General features: G+C 43.7%; 1 protein-coding gene across 2 annotated transcripts in view; it reads left to right on the forward strand.

Annotated features, from left to right (window-relative positions):
* The first annotated feature begins 5,246 nt into the window (after window positions 1-5,246).
* The window catches only part of LRRC28 (leucine rich repeat containing 28), a 60,228-nt gene continuing 49,107 nt past the window's right edge, over window positions 5,247-16,367 (forward strand). Inside the window, exon 1 of one of the 2 annotated variants that reach the window (XM_073653335.1) lies at window positions 5,247-5,446. The gene's annotated coding sequence lies outside the window, so the exon portion shown is untranslated. Of the gene's footprint in view, window positions 5,447-5,645; window positions 5,790-16,367 lie in introns of those variants that run through there. The other variant, XM_073653334.1, reaches the window with a different exon arrangement.

Here is a 16,367-nt window from a genome sequence, read left to right on the forward strand (position 1 = left end):
CCCTCATGGAATTGATGTAAGAGTATAACCAGGTAGTAGTTTTTTGATAGGTAATAGGAAAGATGATGATCCAGCTCGACTCCAATAATGAAACAAATGTCTTTTATTTAGAATTTTTTAAAAATATCCAGATAGCGATAGTGTAACTCCAGCTGATGGAAGAACAATAATAGAAGGGAAAACACAGGGGCACCAAGGAGGGGTGCGCTACCAGACGCGTTTCGAGCGAAGACCGCTCTTAAACTATCGCTATCTGGATATTTTTAAAAAATTCTAAATAAAAGACATTTGTTTTTATTATTGGAGTCTGTGGAGCTGGATCATCGTCTTTCCTATTACCTGTCTACTGAGCGCAAGCAGCAGCGCTGATCACGGTTCCTGGAGACACCCAGCTGGTTCATGGAGGTGAGCTGTTTTTTTTTTTCCCTTTCCAGTAGTTTTTTGAGGCTTTTATTGCCATTTGAATTTATAATGTATTGGTATATGTAGGTTGTGCAGAGAACATCAGGGCATAATCAAGTTGTGCAATAAATAGCTAAATCAGAAATAAACTTAGTCATCCTTTGATGTGTCGCACAACATCTCTTTATGCACATGCCAGGTATTTCGGGGCAGTTGTGGCATTGCCAAGTGATGTCCTTTCTAATTCCTCGTTTGTATCACACTCTGCACTTTTCTTGCGACTTTCCTCTCCTTCCAATTTGGAGGACCTTACAGGGGAAATATTGCCCTTGTACAATACGGGCACCTTTAGTTCCAGAAGTATTGGGGATTTTTTCCTTCCTGATTCCTAAATATTAGGGCCTTTATTACTACCTCCTAAAATTAAGGAATGTGCCAGTTTGGCGTGCACATCGTGCCATCTCTATTATGTGCACTGCCAGCTTTTTGTACAACACTTTTGTTTTCCGCATGGTGCTATAAGGCTGGTGGGACTTGATTAGAGAGCTCAACCCTTCCCTTGGTTTTATTGTACCCCAGCATGCCGTCCTGTTTGGGTGTTTATGTAGAAGTACCCCGGACAGTGGTGTGGGTGCTGCCATTTCTATGTATTGTGCTCAAGAGAAGGCCATCCCTCTTGTCCTTATACTTGACCATAAAGGAGGTTGTCCCTCTATTGGGCTCTGCTCTCGCCCTTTCTGAGCAGATGTCCACTTACAGTGGCCTGTGAAAGTATTCAACCCCTTGGCATTATTGGTGTTTTACTACCTCACAACTTGGAATGTCACTGTTTTTCTGAGGGTTTGCATCAGATCATGTAAGGAACATGCCTACAACTGTGAACATATGATTTTCTTTTTATTGTGACGCAAACAAAAAATAGGACAAAATAACTGAAAACATCAGTGTGCAAAACTATTCACCCCCCCCCCCCAAGTCAGTACTTTGTAGAGCCTCCTTTGGCGGCAATTACAGCTACAAGTCACTTTGGATGAGTCTCTGAGCTTTCCACATCTTGCCACTGGGATTTTTGCCCATTCCTCAAGGCAAAACTGCTCCAGCTCCTTCAAGTTAGATGGTTTCCTCTGGTGAACAGTAATCTTCAAGCCTGACCACAGATTCTCAACTGGATTAAAGTCTGGGCTTTGACTAGGCCACGCCAAAACATTTACACGTTTCTCTTTAAACCACTCGAGTGTTGCTTTAGCAGTATGCTTTGGGTCATTGTCTTGTTGGAAGGTGAACCTCCATCATAGTCTCAAATCACTGACAGATTGAAACAGGTTTTGACCAAGAATAACCCTGTATTTCGCACCAGCCATCATTCCCTTGACTCGGACCATTTTCCCTGTTCCTGCTGCTGAAAAACACCCCCACAGCATGATGCTGCCACCACCATGTTTCAGTGTGGGGATGGTGTACTTGGGGTCATGAGCTGTGTTGGTTTGGCACCAGATATAACGTTTACATTACGTTATATTTTCTCACTTCAAACAAAGAAAGAAGAAGACATGCTTCCTAGCAGTGATCACCCAAATAATCAAGATTAAATAATTCCCATAAAAGTACATCAATTTATTTAATTCAAATGTCTCCTGACACATGTACAAGAAAGAACATACCAACAAACATTTAAAACACCATTAAAAAATAGTGGAGAAAACCACTACTTGAGGAACCAGCTAATACAAAAACCCTCCTTTATCATTGTTGAAAATAATGCATGATAGAACATGCAAATAAATAGTATATATCACACAGGCTAAGTGAGATATCTGTGATGGTCAATATTTCCCAGACCCTATATTGCACATACCCAGAAAAAGCTATCATGAGGCGTATAAAACACACAAGTAATTGGATAAACAGAGTGCAACCGCAAGTACCTGTAGGCAAATTGATATTATTATCACCATATACCGGGAGCCGAACCAGTGAAATAATAAAAATATAGATATAAATATATATGACCCAATAGGGTAATACCTTTTACCCCACACTGGCAAGTATCCCCACACGAACAATCCCACAAACACTATGTGGACAATTATGCCCCTAAAGCTTGAGGAAACGCAAATCTGCAGCAGGACCTAGAACAGAAAAATACCCCATGAAAACAGCCTGTGCGTAGGAGGGTGTAGCTGGGACCACAGTGCCCAAAGCGTATCGCCACTCACGGTGGCTTCATCAGGGGCATATGAGGTACAATTCCTTGGGTCAGTCTATATAACAGCCAGTTAATTACGTAATTATAAGATTTACCCAGGAGACAGCTGTATGTCAGCAGACGCCGGGGCTCCAGGCCTCGCGGAGCAGAAGTCCACAAAGAGGCCAAAAAGTTTAATTTTGGTCTCATCTGATCACAGCACCTTACTCCATACATTTGGGGAGTCTCCCACATGTCTTTTGGCAAACTCAAAACGAGCCTTACAATTTTTTTTTGTAAGTAAAGGCTTTCTTCTGCCCACTCTTCCATAAAGGCCACCTCTATGGAGTGTACAGTCATGGCCAAAAGTATTGAGAATGAGACAAATAGTAATTTTTCCAAAGTTTACTGCTTCATTTATTGTAATGGCAATTTGCATATACTCCTGAATGTCAAAGAGTGATCAGCTTAACAGCAATTACTGTACTTGCAAAGTCAATATTTGCCCAGAAAATGAACTTTAACCCCCAAAACACATTTCAACATCATTGCAGTCCTGCCTTAAAAGGAGCAGCTAACATCGTTTTAGTGATTGATCCATTAACACAGGTGTGGGTGTTGATGAGGATAGGGCTGGCTATCAATCAGTCATGATTAAGTAAGAATGACATCACTGGACACTTTAAAAGGAGGCTGGTTCTTGGTATCATTGTTTTTCTTCGGTTAACCATGGTTATCTCTAAAGAAACACGTGCAGCCATCATTGCACTGCACAAAAATGGCCTAACAGTGAAGAGTATCGCAGCTACAAAGATTGCACCTCAGTCAACAATCTATCGCATCATCAAGAACTTCAAGGAGAGAGCTTCCATTGTTGTCAAAAAGGCTCCAGGGCGCCCAAGAAAGACCAGCAAGCGCCAGGACCGTATCTTAAAACTGTTTCAGCTGCGGGATCGGACTACCAGCAGTGCCGAGCTTGCTCAGGAATGGCAGCAGGCTGGTGTGAGTGCTTCTGCACGCACTGTGAGGCGGAGACTCTTTGAGCAAGGGCTGGTTTCAAAGAGGGCAGCAAAGAAGCCACTTCTCTCCAGAAAAAACATCAGGGACCGACTGATATTCTGCAAAAGGTACAGGGAGTGGACTGCTGAGGACTGGGGCAAAGTCATTTTCTCTGATGAACCCCCTTTTCGATTGTTTGTGACATCTGGAAAACAGATTATTCGGAGAAGAGGTGAGCGCTACCACCAGTCTTGTCTCATGCCAACTGTAAAGCATCCTGAAACCATTCATGTGTGGGGTTGCTTCTCAGCCAAGGGAATCGGCTCACTCACAGTCTTGCCTAAAAACACAGCCATGAATAAAGAATGGTACCAGAATGTCCTCCAAGAGCAACTTCTCCCAACCGTCCAAGAGCAGTTTGGTGCCCAACAATGCCTTTTCCAGCATGATGGAGCACCTTGCCATAAAGCAAAGGTGATAACAAAATGGCTCATGTAACAAAACAGAGATTTTGGGTCCATGGCCTGGAAACTCCCCAGATCTTAATCCCATTGAGAACTTGTGGTCAATCATCAAGAGACGGGTGGACAAACAAAAACCAACAAATTCTGGCAAAATGCAAGCATTGATTATGCAAGAATGGACTGCTATCAGTCAGGATTTGGTCCAAAAGTTGATTGAGAGCATGCCAGGGAGAATTACAGAGGTCTTGAAGAAGAAGGGGCAACACTGCAAATATTGACTTGCTGCATTAACTCATTCTAACTGTCAATATAACCTATTGGTACTCATAATATGATTGCAATTATATTTCTGTATGTGATATAAACATCAGACAAACACTAATAAAAACCAGAGGCCAGCAGATCATGTGAAAATATAATTTTGGTGTCATTCTCAAAACTTTTGGCCATGACTGTATGGCTTATTGTGGCTATATGGACAGATACTCCAGTCCCTGTTTGGGAACTCTGCAGCTCCTTCAGGGTTACCTTTGGTCTCTGTGCTGCCTCTCTGATTAATGCCCTTCTTGCCCGGGCTGAGAGTTTTGGTGGGCGGCCCTCTCTTGGCAGGTTTGTTGTGGTACAATGTTCTTTCCATTTAATGATAATGCATTTGATGGTGCTCCGGGGATTAGCAGAGGTTGAGATATTTTTTTTATAACACAACCCTGACTTGTACTTCTCAACAACTTTGTTCCTTACTTGTTTATACCTATATTTTCTCACTTCACCAACTTAGACTATTTAGCGCTGATGCATCACACACAAATCGGATTACAAAAATATTTACACACAGGTTGTAATGTAACAAAATAGGAAAAAGCCAGGGAGTGACTACTTTCACAATCCACTGTAATATGTATGGAGCCCTCTCTGGGCACAGGATCACCTGCTGGGGCAGATCTGGCAGGTCTGTGATCTGCTGATCGCGATCCAGCAGTGGTTGCACCAATCCCCAATGTTCCCACTCACATCCAGGTCAGGTCACTGGTGAGGGTCCGCATTATTAGGGATCACCTTGTGGGTGAGTACAGGGCATGTGACCCGCACTCCACACATTTGGCGCAGAGCAGGCAGGATGCGACACTGTGAACAATAGACCTCTGCCTGCTCGTCCATGCAGGTCACGTGGGGTACGCAAAACCGTGGTCATGTGATCATGACGTCATGTAAGGGCATCCAGGCAGCAGCGATGCACCATGCGCTAGAGTAGTCCGTGCTGCTGACCACCTGCTCATACACTACAGCCTGTAACTAAACCGTGCGCCGTCCTTTCCTCCCTGACTCTTCTGCATGCACCGCGTCAGGCAGAGCATCCGCTCCGGAGTTACCCGGTTACCACGTGACTTGGCAGACGGTAATAAATTGCATTACTTTCCTAATTATTATTGTAATTAATGATGGGTTATCGACGCTGCCAATCAAAGTAACAGCCAATTATATGCGGCCATACAAAAACCTAATCTAAAACCCGCCACCAATAGAAAACAGTTAATCCGAATAGCCGCTGGGACCCGCAGCCAATCAGTGCTTATATAGAAGTGTTCTGTTTGTTACCTTAAACGTCATTGATCCACGGAAAGCCCGCCCAGTTTATGTTACAACCAATCAGCGGATGGCCCTGCCCCCAAGGCCAATCAGGATGATGGTTTCATGGCTGGTGCTCATATATTTGCCAGGACTTCAAGAGCAATAAAAAGGTGAGTAGCTGTGCTGGTGATGAGTGAGAGAGTGGCGGGAGCGGCGCCGGGGTGTGCGGGCTGCAGGGGCGAGCACGGGGCCGCCGCCATGGAGCGTGGGCTCTTTGTTTCGTCTTCTGTGCGGGGTCTCGGGTCTGGATAGCCAGTGTGCAGCGAGTCCCCAGTACCATCCTGTGCACAGGCTGCTCGTGGTGCCGATCTGCTCATAGGTGGCTGTAACTGAGCGCAGCGTGGCGAGCTGTGTGCTAATCCGCCTGGAGAGGGGCTGTACAGGGGTCCTCCCAGTTCCTATGGACGCACAGTCCAGCGGTCCTGGGTACACAGATGGGTGTGCGGGGGTAGAAGGGACGAACACCTCCGCAGGATCCATAAACTGCATGAGAGCAGCAGATCTATCAACAGGAGCTGATCTGCTACAGCTGGTGTGAGCTGCTTCACATGGCCTGGTCTATTGCCCAAATCAGTGGTCGCTGGACGGGATCCCGGTGAGCCACCTCTTACCTGATGGCATCATGTCAGGCTGGCTAATCAAAAGCAGAGCCAGGGATGCCACCAGGTAGCAGCCGCCTCTCGGGGTTCCCTCCAGATGGGCCTGGTCCTGTGAGACGGTTCACACAGGTGACTTAAGTCTGGAGCCGGTCACTGCTCAGGCCGGGTTCACACGTTGCTGCTGATTGAATGTGTTTTACAATGAATTGTTGCAGTGTTACCATTATTGTCTGCACAATTTTTGCTGAAAAAAGTTATAAAATTGTGAACAATGTATAAAAACTGTGGCCAATTGTAAAGTTGCCTAATTGTGATTGTATGGGAGAGCGGACCTGCGGGGTCATCACACACAAGCCTCCACCATGTGGCTCTGTACAGGGGAGCGGGCCTGTGGGGTCATCACACACAAGCCTCCACCATGTGGCTCTGTACAGGGGAGCGGGCCTGTGGGGTCATCACACACAAGCCTCCACAATGCGGCTCTGTACGAGGGAGCGGGCCTGCAGGGTCATCACACACAAGCCTCCACCATGTGGCTCTGTACAGGGGAGCAGGCCTGTGGGGTCATCACACACAAGCCTCCACCATGTGGCTCTGTACAGGGGAGCGGGCCTGTGGGGTCATCACACACAAGCCTCCACAATGCGGCTCTGTACGAGGGAGCGGGCCTGCAGGGTCATCACACACAAGCCTCCACCATGTGGCTCTGTACAGGGGAGCGGGCCTGTGGGGTCATCACACACAAGCCTCCACCATGTGGCTCTGTACAGGGGGGCGGGCCTGTGGGGTCATCACACACAAGCCTCCACAATGCGGCTCTGTACGAGGGAGCGGGCCTGCAGGGTCATCACACACAAGCCTCCACCATGTGGCTCTGTACAGGGGAGCAGGCCTGTGGGGTCATCACACACAAGCCTCCACCATGTGGCTCTGTACAGGGGAGCGGGCCTGTGGGGTCATCACACACAAGCCTCCACAATGCGGCTCTGTACGAGGGAGCGGGCCTGCAGGGTCATCACACAAGCCTCCACCATGTGGCTCTGTACAGGGGAGCGGGCCTGTGGGGTCATCACACACAAGCCTCCACCATGTGGCTCTGTACAGGGGAGCGGGCCTGTGGGGTCATCACACACAAGCCTCCACAATGCGGCTCTGTACGAGGGAGTGGGCCTGCAGGGTCATCACACACAAGCCTCCACCATGTGGCTCTGTACAGGGGAGCAGGCCTGCAGGGTCATCACACACAAGCCTCCACCATGCGGCTCTGTACGAGGGAGCGGGCCTGCAGGGTCATCACACACAAGCCTCCACCATGTGGCTCTGTACAGGGGAGCGGGCCTGTGGGGTCATCACACACAAGCCTCCACCATGCGGCTCTGTACGAGGGAGCGGGCCTGCAGGGTCATCACACACAAGCCTCCACCATGCGGCTCTGTACAGGGGAGCGGGCCTGCAGGGTCATCACACACAAGCCTCCACCATGCGGCTCTGACCTATACGTTACTTTTCTCTGGAGGAGCTGGTGTAATGTGACTTTACTTCACGTGACGGTGTTGCTGCATGCAGTGCTCTTCATTACTAGAGACTAGGACTATAGATGGCGGCGCTATCTGTGGATGTGGAGCACGCTGCCATTGTTCAGATCCTCCTCATGCCCTGTGTGTTGCAGATGGGCCGCATGTTTCTTCCTATGCCACAGCTGTAGCTTCCAGAATCTGACTGCACACTGAATCAGCATTTATCATTAAATAGGATGTCCACCCAAAACACACAATGCCCATTTCTTTTTATTGCAGGAGCCTTTTTTGTAAAAGTTAAAATTTTTGTTTAAAATAAATAGGTTCACCCATTTGGAGACCTAAGCACGTTTCTGTATTGTGCCGAATTCACACAATAGATTTATTTATTTTGGTGTGCTAGATCCGTTTTTGGTCTCTGTCAGCTTTTACTATCTTTGTCATGTTTATTTTTTGTTTTCATTTTGCATGAAGAAAAAAGAAAAAATTCAAAGCTTCATCAACTACTCCAGTGAAGATGAGGACAGCACTTGTGTGACACACAAATTTGATCAGCAAACCACCGTAAATTAGACCAACAGACGTGTGTATATACCAATTAAAATTAAAGGGGTGGTAAAGTGAAAACCCCATTGTTGCAGGTAATAATTGATCGGTAGAGGTCTGAGCGGAGGGACCTGCACTGATCAGCAGAATGGATAAGTGAATGGAATAGTAATAGATCATGTGCACTGCTGCCCCATTCTACTGATTACTGAGGGTCCCAGGAGTCAGCCTGCTACCAATCAATATTTTATTACCTATCCTATTGGTTTCACTGTGCAAGCCCTGAAATGTGTCCATGCTTCATCTGTAAAAAAAAAAAAAAACTATTGCCCTCCACCCCCTTAGACTGTAGTTTTTCTGTGTAATTAATGCTTAATTTGTCCTGTGGAGGCACTACAAGGTGACTGAGCAACAAGTGCTGCTCATCATTGGTCCCCAGCTCAATGGCTGGATTCCTTGCACCGCTCCTATACTTCTGTGTTTTCTTGGGACGACTCCACCAGAAAACCCAGTCTACATATGCAAGACCCTGAAATTGTTCCCCTGTTAAATCCTTTATTTAATTACATATTAGGCAGAAAAACTAGCAGTGTTTTGTCCAGAAAACAGCCTTAATGAAGCACAGACCTGTCCCATAGAGTTATGTCTGCTGCTCTCTTGCATGCTCCCGAACTACAATAATACCAATCCCTGCACCATGGATTGGAGTCTTCCAGGCGATGCAGTAAAGGGCCCTGATGAGGGACCCCCAGGGGTAGGCCATACATTTAAAATCCTGGAAAACTGTGTTTCTGATTGTATGCTATTCTGGTATTTATAGTGTAAATTATCCTGGATTTATGAGTTTTCTGTACTATCTTGGTGTCCATTTGTATTGCTGAACCCTGGATCTGCTTTACCAGTTCTCAGTGCTTCTGCCTCTGTACACACTGGAGAATGCCATGATGGCGGCTCAGGTACATTTACGTGACTGCATTATAACACTATTGCCGTGTTCATGTGTAACGACTTTATATTTCCTAGAGCTTGGCAGATGTTTACTCCATGTAAATATGTTATGTTTGTAGAGGCGTCTACGTAGGTAACATGTCCTGTGTAAACCACGTGAACGGTCACGGCTGTCACAGGAAGATGCACATAAGCCAGGCTTAGACGTTGTTGATACTATCTGGATTTAGACACAGATTCCTGAAAATCCACAGAGGATTTGCCTAGTGCTAATCCTGACTGTGCAAACAAAGCCTAAATAACTGAAGACTTGTGGTCCTAACTAATGCACTCTTTTATTTTACTGCATTGAGAGGAGGTATCAAGTCCTGAAAATGCATTAATATGTATGGTAATATACAAAACTTATTTTAAGCTGTGCAATTTCCTGATCTTCAATGCAAAGCAGTTCTCCACTGTCATTTCAATAAACTCAGGCTGAAATCAGACTTCTGTGTTTTGTGGTCCATATACTGATCGGCCAGGGGTTGCTGGAACCAAACTGACGGACTCAGGCTGTTAGGTCAGGAGACCTGGTCCGGGAATTGTGGTGCGTATACGAACTATGAAACATGGAATCTGATTTCAGCCTTAGGCTGAATATGGCCCATACAATAGCTATCAAAATGGCAAAGTATTTTATTTACCCGACATGATGTTCTGAGTACGAAAATTCACCCCAAAGTGCTGTCCACTCCTTGTCAAACAGCAGAGACAGATTACAGGAAGGGAGCAGGGCGTTATCTCTGCTGTTCTGCCTGTCAAATGACATCCAAACATACATTATCAGGGAGATGGGCTTTTAGGTCAGAGGATATTCCAGCACCTATAAAGCTGGCAGAATGCTGATAAAGAGGAGCCTCTGACCTGCGAAGAATGGATGGCAGGTTACAGAGCATAAGATGCGGGACATTTCAAGGTCATATTAGGCTGAAGTGCAGCTAAAGCAGTTTTAACCTGATATTGGGGGGGGGGGGGGGTTGAGGCAAGCAAGTCTTGTGTTTTTTCAAGTTTTGTGTGGAAGGACAGGTATGTCTTAAATGGGTTCTCCCAAGCTAGAAACTTATCCACAGGATAGGTGATATGATGCTGACCGCAGGGGGTCCCATCAATCCCAAGTACAGCACTCGGCAATGTCTAACAGTCCCCTGAACATTTATTGGAGTGGTGGTGAGCATGCACAGCCATCTGAGCGTTCCAAGTGGGCATTTCAGAGCTTGTGATTAGGTGAGAACTTCCTAAGAGGGAACAAACCATTTATAAAGTTTGTAATCATTGAACATCTGAGCCAAAGATTACAACTTACTTCTATAACATAGGTCAGTATTAAATACAGTCATGGCCGAAAGTGTTGACATCCTTCAAATTGTTCCAGAAAATAATTTTTGGCACTCTCAACTTAATATTTGGAAAAAACAGTGGGGTATATACAGTCCTGGGAGGGATTCAACAGTACATACAAAAAGGGGAGAACCCCCACCAAATATCCCTCACTAATAGGACCTAAAACTTAACTTTTATTTTTATATATACATAAATGAGGGTGTAGAAATAAACTGATTAAAAGTTGCTTTGCCCCCAGTTTTCTAATTAGACTCTTTATATTGAGCAATTATTGCTACTATTCTTGAATAAACGGCATCCCGGGTGCCATAGGTTATATGCAAAACAGGGCAAGCTATTAAAATATAGTCCCCCCCTACATGTTTAACCGTTTACATGGCGTCATCATCGAAAATTTTTCCAGTTGTGACATTCCTGGGTCGTCTTGCATGCACTGTTATTTTGAGGTCTAGTCACAGATTTTCAGTGATGTTCAGATCAGGGGACTGTGAGGGCCATTGTAAAACCTTCAGCTTGCGCCTTTTGGTGTAGTCTATTGTGGATTTTTACGTGTGTTTAGGATCATTATCCATTTGTAGAAGCCATCATCTTTTCAACTTCAGCTTTTTTACAGATGGTGTTATATTTGCATTAAAAATTTGTTGAAATTTCATTGAATCCATTCTACCCTCCACCTGTGAAATGTTCCCCGTGTCATTGGCTGCAACACAACTCCAAAGCATGATTGATCTATCCCCATGCTTAATGTTGGCGAGATGTTCTTTTCCTGAAATTCTGGGCCCTTTTTTCTCCACACATACAGGTGCATCTCACTAAATTAGAATATCACCAAAAAGTGAATTTATTTCAGTTCTTCAATACAAAAAATGAAACTCATATATTATATAGAGTCATTACAAACAGAGTGATCTATTTCAAGTGTTTATTTCTGTTAATGTTGGTGATTATGGCTTACAGACAATGAAAACACAAAAGTCATTATCTCAGTAAATTAGAATACTTTCTAACAACAGATTGAAAAATGTTTTTAAAATCCATAATGTTGGCCTACAGAAATGTATGTTCAGTAAATGCCCTCAATACTTGGTCGGTGCTCCTTTTGCATCAATTACTGCATCAATGTGGCGTGGCATGGAGGCGATCAGCCTGTGGCACTGCTGAGGTGTTATGGAAGCCCAGATTGCTTTGATAGCAGCCTTCAGCTCGTCTGCATGGTTGGGTCTGGTGTCTCATATTCCTCTTGACAATATCCCATAGATTCATGACCAAAGCAACTTCTCCGTGTGCAGCGCTGACAGGCTGCATAACATAGGGAGCTGCTTCTGCTCTCTATGTTATACAGTTGATCAGGCTGCAAAAAGTGAAAGTCCCATAGAGGGACATAGTGTAAAAGTAAAAAAAGAAAAAAATAAATAAAAATAAATAATCCCCAAAAAATAAAAATATAATAAATATTACACATATTTGGTATCGCCGCGTCCGGTACGACCTGACCTATAAAATTGTCCCGCTAGTTAACCCCTTTAGTGAACACAGTAAAAAAATAATTAAAAAACGCAGCAAAAAACAATGCTTTATCATAATACCGCCAACCAAAAAATGGAATAAAACGCGATAAAAAAAACCGAATGTAAATAAAAATGGTACCGCTGAAAACTTCATCTTGTCCCGCAAAAAAACAAGCCGCCATACAGCTCCATCAGCCGAAAAATAAAAAAGTTACAGCTCTCAGAATAAAGCGGTGAAAAAAAAAAAAATTTTCTATAAAATAGCTTTTATTGTGTAAAAGCACCAAAACATAAAAAAATATATAAATGTGGTACCGCTGTAAACGTGCTGACCCGAAGAATAACGCTGCCTTATTAATTTCACCACACGCGGAACGGCATGAAAAAAAAAAAAATTCCTGAATTGTTGTTTTTTGTTTATTCTGCCTCCCAAAAATCGGAATTGAAAGCGATCAAAAAAATGTCACGTGCCCAAAAATGGTACCAATAAAAACTCGTCCCGCAAAAAACAAACTGTCACATGACTCTCTTGGCTGAAATATGGAAAAATTATAGCTCTCAAAATATGGCTATGCAAAAACTAGTCTTTGCAAGAAAAAAGCGTCTTTTACTGTGTGACAGCTGTCATTGATAAAAAGCTGATATGAATCTGGAATCTCTGTAATCGCACCGACCTGAAGAATGAAGTCGTCTAATCACTTATACCGCATGAGGAACGGTGTAAAAAATAAACTCTAGGGTTAAGGTTGTGCTAGGTTAGGGTCGGGGTTGTGCTAGGGTCAGGGTTGTGTTGGGATTGGGATTTTTTCAAAAGTAAAGAAAAAAATGATGACGATATGGCGACTAGTTTTGAGCGCAAGTGCTCGCTACTTGAGTTTGCATCGGGTGCTCGGGTATGCACCGAGTATCGCGGGTGCTGGAGTGACATGCTTCGCCCCATATTGCTTCACGGCCAAAAAAACCTTGCGGGGATTGCCTGCCATGCACGAGCGATCCCTGCATATTGTTTTTTTTGGGTGTCTAATAACCATGAAACATGCGGGCAGGGACTCAAGCATGTCACTTGAGCACCCGTGATACATGGTGCATACCTGAGTACCCGATGCAAACTCAAGTAGCGAGCACTTGCGCTCAAGACTAATGGCAACTTATTCAATATGATGACCTAATGTTATCAAATTCTTTGTCGTATGTCTAGGTTCAAAATGTTCACTATACCCCTTGATAAAATCCTTGAGGGGTCTAGTTTCCAAAATGGGGTCACTTGTGGGGGGTTTCCACAATTTAGGCGCATCATGGGCTCTCCAAACACGACAATTCCAGCCAATTTTGCATTAAAAAAGTCACACAGTGCTCCTTCCCTTCTGAACCCTGCCGTGCGCCCAAACACTGTATTTTTCCCACATATAGAAATTGCACAAACGTTTTTGGGGTCCATTTGCTCCTCTTACCCTTGTGAAAATAACATCATTTTTGTGGAAAAAGTTTGATTTTTTTATTTTCACGGCTCCATGTTATAAACTTCTGTGAAGCACCTGGGAGTTCAGAGTGCTCACCACACATCTATATAAGTTCCCTGAGGGGTCTAGTTTCCAAAATGGTGTCACTTGTGGGGGGTTTCCATTGTTTAGGCACATCAGGGGCTCCCCAATCACAACATGGTGTCCGCTACTTATTCAAGAAAATTTTACATTCAAAAAGTCAAATTGCGCTCCTTCCTTTCCGAACCCTGCCGTGCGCCCACACAGTGGTTTTCCCCCACATATGGGGTATTTGCGTGCTCAGCGGAAATTGACACCAAATTTTGGGGTCCATTTTTCCTGTTACCCCTGCAAAAATAAAAAAATGGGTGTAAAGTAACATTTTTGTGATAAAAGTTAAATGTTAACCTGAAGGGTTAATAAAGTTCTTGAATGTGGTTTTGAGCACCTTGAGGGGTGCAGTTTTTAGAATGGTGCCACTTTTGGGTATTTTCTGTCATAAAGACCCCTCAAAGTGACTTCAAATGTGATGCTTTCCATAAAAAAGTGGTTTTGTAAATTTTGTTGTAAAAATGAGAAATCGCTGGTCAACTTTTAACCCTTCTAGCTCCCTAATAAAAAAATAAAAAAAAATGGTTCCAAAATTGTGCTGATGTAAAGTAGACATGTGGGAAATGTTATTTATTAACTATTTTGTGTGACATATCTCTCTGATTTAAGGGCATAAAAATTCAAATTTTGAAAATTGAAAATCGCACCAAAAGCTCATCGTGGGAATGTAGCCTCAAAGTGTGGTTTTGTTTTTTTTTTCGAATCTGCAGCGTGTCAATACTTTCAGAAAGTTTGCAGCATTATTCACCTATTAAAATGAATATGAAGAAACTCAAGTAAAAACACATCAAAAACGTGTCTATTTTATGCAGCGTTTTTCCTGCAAACACTCTGGTTTTGGCAGCAGAAGAATCTACTGTAAAAAATACTAAATGTGTGCACAAACCCTTATTATAGATTAGTCTTTACTAACATCAGAATAGTTGTAAAAGCTTCTAACAATGAAATAGACAACTCCCACCATCAAAATCAATGTTTTGTCAGGAGTGGTAATAGGGTAATTAGCAGATTGCTGAGGCAGCATTCTCTAACCAGACAACCCCTTTAAATTACTTTTCTTTGACTCATTCGGTTTATTAGGGCTCATTCAGACATCAGTATTGTGTACGAGTTCTATCTGTGTTTTTCACGGTGAGAACTCATACCTGTTATAGTGTATGGGGTTATTCACATGTCCCGTGTATCTTCAGAGATCAAGTGGTCCATTCAAAATAAGAGACATGTCCGATTTTCATCAAACTCTTCAATCGAACTCAATGCAAATCTATGGCCTGTAAAAAAAAAAAAAAAAATCCAACAGCACTGGGGTGCCATTTTTCACGGACTGTTTGATAGGAGAAGTTTCAGAAACTTCCTTCAGGTATTTTTTTTTATATTTGAGAAAAACTAATGAAACATTGATGATATAAAATCACAATGACCAAACTGTGCTGAAAATCAAATGACAAACACTGATGAAACTCAGACCCATTTTCTCGTACGATCTGTTAGCACTTCTTACAACCCTTCAGACTAGCTATCTTATGACAGCCTGTATGTTGGGGACGGTCTTGTAGAGCAATCAAGGGATGACCTGGACTCCTGAACGTATGGCAGTCAATATGGAGCTGTATTGCACCCTGTATTTTTGCATTTCTCAGCCTAGTAAAGAAAAATAGTGTTAGTCTCTGTACACACAGAGGTTTTTTTTACATGCACTTTAGAACAGATTCAACTGCAAAATCCACATAAAAATGCTACAAATACTCCATGAATAAGTTTCACATTGATTTCACTAGGAAAACACTCCCATAGTACAGGTGGTGCTGTTTATTTGGGGGATGGGGGGTGGGGGGCTTTTTCAGCATGGAAAAAGAAACATGTAAATTCTTAAAGCGTTTCCAATTCACTGTTGTATCGTTGTGAAAACTTCACTGAATAAGGGATCATTCCCATAACACTTAGCTTTTATAGTGTGACATCAATAATATAATGACACTAAATGACATAGCTACATACAGTGCACTCTTGCAGCTCCTATCCTGATGAACTACAGCATATCATTAGATATGACCAATGCATAAAATCAAGCACTGGCTAAAACACGCACACCTGTCTCCTTAGATCAGGCATGTCAAACTCAAACACACAGAGGGCCTAAATGAAAAACTTGGAAAAAGTCGCAGACCAACAAGTATACAGAATAAGGGGCCGCACAAAGTCCTCTATACAGAATAATGGGCCCCGCATAGTCCTCCATACAGAATAATGGGCCCCGCATATTCCTGCACACAGAATAATGGGCCCCACATAGTCCTCCATACAGTATAATGGTTCCACATAGTCCTCCATACAGTATAATGGCCCCACATAGTCCTCCATACAGAATAATGGGCCCCACATAGTCCTCCAGACAGAATAATGGGCCCCACATAGTCCTCCAGACAGAATAATGGGCCCCACATAGTCCTCCATACGGTATAATGGGCCCCACATAGTCCTCCATACGGTATAATGGCCCCGCATAGTCCTCCATACGGTATAATGGCCCCGCATAGTCCTCCATACGGTATAATGGTTCCACATAGTCCTCCATACAGTATAATGGCCCCACAT

This window comes from Phyllobates terribilis, unplaced genomic scaffold (assembly GCF_046119375.1).
Source record: "Phyllobates terribilis strain yellow unplaced genomic scaffold, ASM4611937v1 Scaffold_11__3_contigs__length_659146591, whole genome shotgun sequence".
Lineage (NCBI taxonomy): Eukaryota > Metazoa > Chordata > Amphibia > Anura > Dendrobatidae > Phyllobates > Phyllobates terribilis.